At 33.7% G+C, this 9,694-nt stretch overlaps 1 pseudogene; it reads left to right on the forward strand.

The window, feature by feature from the left end:
- Window positions 1-7,042: 7,042 nt before the first annotated feature.
- Window positions 7,043-8,983, forward strand: LOC120216228 (annotated as a pseudogene).
- Window positions 8,984-9,694: the final 711 nt, after the last annotated feature.

A 9,694-nucleotide genomic window follows, 5' to 3' on the forward strand; every position in this document is an offset into this window, starting at 1 on the left:
TGATATGACCTTTAGTAAGGAGAACTGACCTGTCTTGCTCCACATTGCTCTTTACTCTTCTCGAAACCTACGTGTAAATCACTTACACGCTAAGTCAAAGACTTAGTGAGGCATATAAACATATAAGGTAAACGGTAACTAATAATCATACCTAAACAATTACTACTATCATTTCATACAACTCATACTTTTACATGTAACAAATATATGCATACATATATGTTATTATCATTCATATCTCTTATCTCATGTTCCTATGATCTCTTATGTCCATATCATATAACATATACCATAACCAATTGCACATATACATATCATGTCATGTAAACCATATATATATATTATCATAAAACACGTACACCCAAGCAACTATATTATCATCTTTATTTTTTTCTTATTTTATCACTATCATTGATTCCTTTTATCATATGGTCTTATAAGTTACCATTTGTACAATCAATATCACACATGAAATTCCACAAGGAAACAAACATATTATCATATCACTTTTATTAATATTATCTACTTAATAGTCCATGATACACATGTGAGAACTAAAGATATGCGAGTACATAGAGGTTGTGCACTAATGCTGTCACCACAACTCATATAATTGCACCGAAGTGCCACATATAATTGCACCGGAGTACCGCATAGAATTGCACCGTAGTGCCATATAATAATGTCCATAAGGACCACATATCATTCCTTAAGAATCATATACATATACTAGGGATCAAGTATGTGTCTCACCAGACTTCACACATGTTCCAAAGAATACATATATGTCCCGAAGAACCACATATCATTCCTTAAGAATCATATACATATGCCAAGGATCAAATATGTGTCTCACCAGACTTCACACATGTTCCAAAGAATACATATATGTCCTGAAGGACCACATAGACCCTCGACTCTTGGCATGCAAACTATACCCCTAGCTCTCATGACACATAACATGGGCATTATCTTTTATATCCTTTTACATATTCATGTAACCATATCATATATTCATATAAGCTCATGGTTTCATTCACATATACATGAAATCACGTAGTTCATATCAATTCTCATATGAGTTCATATTCATATAAACATATGATTCACCTTCACGTATCACATATACTTTCTCTTTCATATAGCTCATAACATTTCTCATATGTTCATATGATATGTAAATCATTGTCATCTCATCATGTTATCACATAAACATATAATCTTACAATACATACAAAAATACCTCAATACATATATTCACATATACCTATCATTTCATTATCCTTATTATTATTCTTATCATCACCATTAATCCCTTTTACTTACCATATTCATATCAATAACACATATACTCATGCACACATATAAATCATAACAAATACATACTTATATGAATTCATGTTTTTCACTATTAGAAATAGACTTATCGCAAGTCTTATTTTCCATTGAACCTCATATACTAGAGAATGTGCACTCACCTTAGCCTTGTTTGCTTTGAATCAATCTTAATCCGTAGATTGTTCTGGAACAAGCTTCATTCTATATCTATATCATAATAATACATTGATACATAACAGTATACTAATTGATATCTTCTAAATTGTCACTTCTTAGGCTAAAAGAAAGTTATTTTCATCTTTAATGAAGGTATGCATCAATGAACTATACAATGTATCGATGCATTCCCTATTGGTGCATCGATGCACTACCTGTGCATCGGTGCATAAATGACATTCGATGTTTGTTTAATTGAGAGTGCATCGATGCACATTGAAGATGCATCGATGCACACAACCCAGAAATTCCATTGCAAGCACGAAATTCACTCTCTTTTCATCTTAACTCTTCATCTTTCACCTTCTTTAATATATCTAACTCTCATACACATGTTTAAACTCATTTATATTCATTTATCTCATCTTTAACCTCAAAATTTCATCTTTCATATGGAAATCAATAATCATACCCAATTTTTCATGTGTTTCAAATCCAATTCTAACACTTAATACTTCTTAATTAAGCTGATGACAAGTCAAATTTAACTTCAAGTTCAACTTATCAACTCCATTTCAAGATTTCACTCAAGAACTCCAAATCTTTAGTCTTCCCTAACTCATTTATCTTTTGATTTTAAGATAACTTAAGCTTTCCTTAAGCTTAGTTATCATCTAATGATCAAAACCCAACTTAAAATTCAGCTAATAATCAAAAATTAAGAAATCTTACCTTTGCTCTCTTGCTCACAATAGAGAAGAAGAAATGAAGAAGAAGAAGATAACTTCCCCCTTTCCCCACGTGATTCATTCATATATGGGACCTATCAAATGACCATTTTGCCCTCTTATTCTTTTAATAATTACTAATAACCCTTCAGGAATTATTTTTAAATAAGTCATTGAACTATTCAACTTTTCCACTTTAATCATCAAATTCTGAAACTTTACAATTTGGTCACTAACCCATAGTTTGGGATGTTACAATGTTCGTGCTCGATATCTACATGTTTATATATTGATACATATCAATATCTAATTGATGTATTCTAATCTATCAATTCTTAGCCCAAAAGAAAGACCTAATTCTATTTTCCCTTGAAGTGCATCGGTACATTCTATAGTGTATCGATGCATCCCTTAACATGTGCATCGATGCACTCCTTATGTATCGATGCACTAATTGCATTCAATGTTTCCATTTTTAAGGGGTGCATCGATGCACTTCCTGTGCATCGATACACACTGAACAATTTCTGGAAATTTACCCTTGATGCATCAGTACATGTTGAATGTGTACCGATGCACACTGGTCCAGAATTCCAATTTATGCACGAAAATCACTCAACTAAGCTCAATATTGCCATAATTCAACCCATTTCATCTCCTTAACTTACATATTCTTACTTAAACCAATTAATACCCATTTATCGCATCTTAAACCTCAAAATCCTATCCACCTCTGGGATTCAAAAATTAAACTCAATTTTCAACATGTTCTAAATCCATTTCTAACACCTTATATCTCTTAATTCAATCATTGACAAGTCAAATTAAACTTCAAAATATACTAACTCCCTATATTCCAATAATTCACTTAAAAACTCTTCATATTTAATCCTTCATAACTCATCCATTTTGAAGTTTCAACCTGCTTTAATCTCTAAATAATTTTTCTTATCACCCCAAGAATCAAAACTAAGCTTAAAACTCAGGAATTAATCAGTTGAAATTAAACTTACCTTTGCTATGGAGCTTACGGGAAGAGAAGAAGAAGAAGGTTGAACCAAAGTCTCTAGACTTTTCTAGTTTCTTTTCTCCCTTTTCCACGTGTCATCTCCTATATAAAGGAGGAATAAAAATATTTCTTATGAAATTACTATTTTACCCTTAAAAATTTCCATAATTACCATTTAATATAACACTGAAATTTTCCATTTAAGTCCTTAAACTTTTAACTTATTTCAAAATTGAGCACAAAGTTTCCAAAAATTACTTTTTAGTCACTAACTCTGATTTGGGATGTTACAAATTTGGCAACGAGAAGTCGCATCCTGATTCAAATCCCGAACTACGGCTTCAATTCCAAATCATTTCAAGATGGACTCGACTTCGCGACGGAGGAGCCATCCGCAACTCAATTCAACAGGGAGTTATTCTTTCAGAGTCAATTTTTCAACTCCACCGAACGAAAATTTGTGTCTTTTTATCTTTGTCCTATTTTTTGTTCCAGGAAAAATGACAAAGAGGGGAAGCTGTTGACACTTATTTTCGTCCGGATTTACTTTTTTTATATATTATTTTTTATAGTAATATAATAATATATATATATTTTAAATATAATTTTTAGAAAACGATTTTCTAAAATATATACACTATATATAGTTTCGAAAACATTTCGAAAATATATATATTATATAGTTTTGAAAAATTTTGAAAACATATATAATGTATAGTTTTTGAAAATGCTTTCGAAAATATATATAATATATAGTTTTGAAATCATTTTGAATATATATATAATATATAGTTTTTAAAACATTTTTTGAAAACTTATATAATATATAGTTTTTAAAACATTTTTTTAAAAAATTATATAATATATAGTTTTAAAAACATTTTTGAAAAATTATATAATATATAGTTTTAAAAACATTTTTTGAAAACTTATATAATATTTTTAAATCATTTTTGAAAACTATATAATATATAGTTTTGAAAACTTTTTAAAAATATAATATATAGTTTAAAAATATTTTTGAAATATATATATTATATAGTTTATATTATATTATTATTATTATTATTATTTTATTCATTTAATTTAATTTATTTTGTTTTTCTGGTCCAGGTCCAATAACTCCAAGTCCAATAAGGGTCCAAACGTGCACGGGCCCAGATCAAGGTTCTGACCCGCTTGACCCAGCAGGCCAAAACTGGGTACCCAGCGTGTAAATCGAGTAAACCAAGGACCCGAAGCATACTAGGGGTTTTACATTTTCAAGGCACCGCACGACCTAGGAGATCAGGAGACCAGGCGAAACGTCCTGCCGATAATCCCGGGACTGACCCATCCCGGGACGACCGACCTCACAACGACCACAATTTCCATCATCTCGAGACTATCAACAACCACACCGGGGCTATAAAAAGCCCTCGATGAGACACTGTCAAGGGGACAGGGGGAACTAACGGGGCCAAGAATCATCAAGTGGAGAACCACCCACACGATAGTGAACAAAAAACACAACAACAACCACCATCATCGAGCCACAAAAAACCAGTACACAAAAAACCACAACCATCAACGAACAACAGAGAGATACCAAATGAGTCACAACCAAATACAACCGAGATCGAAACCAACATCAATACATCGAAACCACGAAAATCGAGAACCACAAGACACAAAGACCAAACACAAACACAAAAGAAACAACGCCCAAAACAGTCAAGAAATACCACGAAGAACTATCAGAAGTGGAAAGGCCGCCGTAAAAGGGTAAGATAATCGAAAAGGGTTTTACAGATCTACGATTTTCTTGGTTGATTTTGGGGGTTTGGTGGCTAGATTTGAGTTCACGGGGTAGAGGATGATATTTCGGTGAGGTTCTCATTTTTTCCGATGGCTGGCGCGGCGGTCAATGGCGGGGCCTGTAACCGACACTAGACCTGGGATGTGTTTGTTTGAGAGAATTGAGAGGATGAGAGAGAGCTTTTTGATGGAAATGAAGGATTTAGGCTTAGAATTGGGTTATATACTAACCCGATGGGCCAAATCGACCCGCGCAACTCCCAAGGTCCACGCGTTTTTGAGCAAAATGGGTAAATTGTGTTTCGGCCCCTCCCTTTTTTTAGGATTTCATTATGGTCCATTTAGCCCCAAATTCTTCTCAATTTAACCCTTAAAATTGATTTTATTACAATTTAATATGTTCATTATTAATATATATATTTATTTATTTTTTCCTTTCTGTTTTGGCTTCTTCTTATTATAGCTATTGTTATTATTATCATCATATCTTCATTTTTCTTTATTTATTTTTTATGTATTTTTTCTTTATTTATTTGTTTTTTTTATTATTTTCATATTTATGCATTGCTAACAATTCTATCTTTTTAAGGGACTTCGTTCAACCAATCAAAGGTAAGTTATTTGAATCAGGTAATTTAAATTTTTTAATTTTCGCAAATAAAGAAACCGGAAAATTAATTGATACCGAAAGTGCGGTTCAAGGGTGTTAATCCTTCCTTGACCGTAACCGACTCCTTCTGGTAAAACGCAGATCATATAAGATGGTGTTTGATCCACCTAAATATTTTTTAAAGTGATCGGTGGCGACTCTAACCCAATTCATTCAAGCCGAAGCCCAATTCCGAACCCAACCGAAAGACGGTTCCGATAATAATGTTAAAAAATAATTAGGTGACTAAAATAGAAAGACATAAATAATGGAAGTAGAATACCAAATAAATAATTTACCCATAAATTTTATTTGAATAACTCACGATTAAAAAAAAATCTTCCGATCACGTCTAAATACACGTATTAAGAAGCTACCCTATGACATTTTCTAATAATTCGTTTATTATATTTTTTATTTTCCATTGAAACAAAAGTGGTACGTACAATAGGCATAGGCTTTGGGGTAGTCTTTTTAAAAGCTCCTTCTCCATTCTATTTTTTTTTTTTGCTTTAATCATGTTTGCCATGCCTCCAATCCCAATACAAAAGGGCAAAGTGGAAACAAATAATGAGATATAATTTGAAACAAAATGGCCGGTCTCATTAAACTAATAAATTAGCCTCGTTGACCAAGTGAATCCAAATCTCCTGCATCACAGCACTTATTAATTATTTACATCAATTTCACTACTGCTGTGCTACAGCTGGCCAGCTACCCTCCTTTCATATTAATAATGGATTATCTTTAATTAATTATTTGTAATCATCAAATTGTTGGTGAGTCCATGGTGTGGAATCTATATGGATATATGACACCGCTACATTATCTTTATGTATCCCTTCACGTAAAGTTCTTTACTGTAAACAACAACAAAAGATCATTCTTTTTTTTTTCAGAAAGAGAGATTAAGCTTTTGTCTGCTGAGGGTTTTTTTTTCAACACCATGTGATTTTTATAAATCTTAATTAATTAAAATAGTTCAAACAAATAAGCTCGATAATAAAAAGAAAATCAAGCATTAGATTTTAGTTTAAGACACAATGAGTATACATTTTTTCTTTTTCAAAAAGGAGAGGAGCTATTGCAAGAGGGGGGAAAGCAGAAGTACTTTAAAACTGCCGTCATTTGTTCCCCGTTTAAAAGTGATAAAAATTCATATCCCTAATCCAAAATATAGACAGTAAAAGCTAGAAAAGCTCCAGTGTCATTAAACCTGACCAACATAATGATCTTCATCAAAAGTAAAAAAAAAAAAAAGCATAACCAGATAGCCAGCAAAGTAACCAGCTAGTTGGTTTTCACTCTTGTTTTGTTTTGATTACAAAGTTTCATTAAATAGGACAGATCATAAGGCTAGAAAAGCATGTTCAGCCTCCTCCGTGCATGGAAATGTGCGCCCCTTTCAACTTCAACTCCCTCCTCCTCCACCAATAAATTCTCTGCTCTCTCCTCCTCCTCAATATCTTCCCCAGAAAACCCTTTCATTTTCCAAGCATGCTTAGATCATCAGCCAGGTATACATATACTCCTTAGTTTATTAATTTATACCTTAACCCAACCTGAATTCGCTTCTGTATTTTTTTGTTCTTTTACAGGCAGTTCAAGTTTGCTACCAATAGTTTATCAAGGTTTTATTCTGCAATACCAGATGGTTCTTCTACAACAAGGTAATTGATCAACGAAACCATGATGACTTCAGTTCTTCTCTTTTTGTCTGTATTTACCTCTCTTGATTAGTCAACGCTAGAAAATACCACCTGAATTTCTAACGCAAAAAGGAACATTTGAATTGTACACATGGTTACTTGATCCATTTGAACTTTGGGTGATTTTGCATTTATCAGTTGCTTAGTTTTGAAACTTTTCTTGCTTTGCGTTCATATTTGTGCTCTTTTAATGAAGAAAAAGGTTAAAAGTTGCCTTTTTCTTGTTAGTTTTCTGCGATTCTTGCGCCTTGCTCCCATGATTTATGGAGATTATAAATATTTGGATCGCCCCCAGATCTAGCCAGCGATATTTTCCTAGGAAAATTAATGCAAGACAAGAAAACTGAATATTTGCCATAATTTAAGGTTCTTTTTTTGTTTTGTTTTATATCCATGTTTTGTTATTTGGCCAAGCTTCATCGGTGTCTTTAAATATGTTAATAATGTCCGAAATTCTTTCGTTTAAAACCCAGTGGTGACACGCGACAACAGAGCAAGTGTGGTCCATTCAAATATATTTTTGTCAAACAGAGAATTATTTGATTGGACATTTTGATAAATGGATTGCCACTGTCATCATTATAAACTTTCTTTTTAATCAACATATTCATTCTGCTGACCTGTTTGTTCAAACAAGACAACGACCACTCTCGTGTTTCGTCCCACATTTTCCCCCTCTCTGCTTAGATTTTTGTCTTGTTTTTTATTATTATTATTATAAAAAAAAGCAGGTTACGAGGCAAAGTAGCCTTAATCACAGGGGGAGCAAGTGGGCTTGGCAAGGCCACAGCTTTCGAGTTCATAAAAAATGGAGCCCACGTCATCATTGCAGACATCGATCCTCAAGTTGGCCAAGAAGCTGTCAATGGCATGGGCCATTCAGCCCAATTTGTGCAATGCGATGTGACCATCGAGTCCCAAATAGCCGAAGCTGTACAAGTCGCCATGGAGAATCATGGAAAGCTCGACATAATGTTCAACAACGCGGGCATAGCGGGGAAGATATTCCCCCCAGCATAACCGAGCTCGACTTGGACGAATTCGATAGGGTCATGAAGATCAATGTTCGAGGAATTGTGGCCGGAATAAAGCACGCTGCTCGAGTGATGGTTTCGGTGGGATCGGGGTCCATTCTTTGCACGTCGAGCATAAGTGGACTTATGGGTGGCCTCGGGTCACACCCGTATTCCATAACCAAATTCGCGATACCGGGAATAGTAAAGTCGGTAGCTAGCGAATTATGCCGGACGGGGGTAAGGATAAACTGCATATCGCCAGCTCCGATACCGACACCGATGGCGGTACGTCAAATAGCGGAGATATACAGAGGTATTTCGGAGGAGAAGGTGGTAGAGATAATAAATGGGATGGGAGAGCTAAAAGGGACGAAATGTGAAGAGATAGACGTGGCAAAGGCAGCATTGTATCTGGCGTCGGATGAAGCCAAGTATGTAACGGGTCACAACTTGGTTGTTGATGGAGGCTTCACCAGCTTCAAGTGTCTTAATTTCCCTTCTCTTTCGTCTTGAGCTCACTATCTTTTCACACTTCACGATCGTTTGGCTTTCTTCTTTTATAATTATCATGATAAAAAACTAATAAAATCAGCTTTTGTTTGATATATAAAGTTTTATCTGTCTGCTTTTGTAGAAAATGTTGAATAAATGAAGTAATATATGTTCCGTGGAAAAATTGTTCACTCAGGAGAGGCGGAGCCCTAATATTAATGATTGATAAAATGTTATTTGCATCTATGATATCTATGTCTGTCCATGTATGTATATTGACAAGAAAGTTGGTGGTATACATAAGTTGTCCCATCTTATTCCATATAGCTATCTGGTTTTTTTTTTGCCCGTTAAACCAGACAGAAAAATTAATTGGCTCAATAGATCAAATCAGAATTTATTTTATAATCTACAGTAAATGCTACAGTATATGACAAACTCATCATCTCGAGATGACGAGTTTTAATAAATATATTTTTTTATTAAAATTTATTACATAGATGAAACTTTTAGATAAAATATATTTTTTTATTAGAATTCTTCACTTTGACGTTACGAGTTCTCATGTATTGTAGCATTTTCCGTTGATTGAAAAAAAATATGAAAGACCTATTAAGCTAAATAAATTTGACGCCCTTAGTATTGGGCAAAGAAAACCCCTATTGAGCTATTCTCCTTTTTCAAATTTAACGGCTTTGAGTGTGGTGTTTGTTTTTGCATAGGTAAAAGGTTTGCAGTCTGCGGACCACATTTGCAGGCATCTGTAGTAGAAGAGCTAGACCAAAAGTCTGCAATCTACA

Source organism: Hibiscus syriacus, unplaced genomic scaffold (genome assembly GCF_006381635.1).
Source record: "Hibiscus syriacus cultivar Baekdansim isolate YM2019G1 unplaced genomic scaffold, ASM638163v2 tig00110159_pilon, whole genome shotgun sequence".
Classification (NCBI taxonomy): Eukaryota; Viridiplantae; Streptophyta; class Magnoliopsida; order Malvales; family Malvaceae; genus Hibiscus; species Hibiscus syriacus.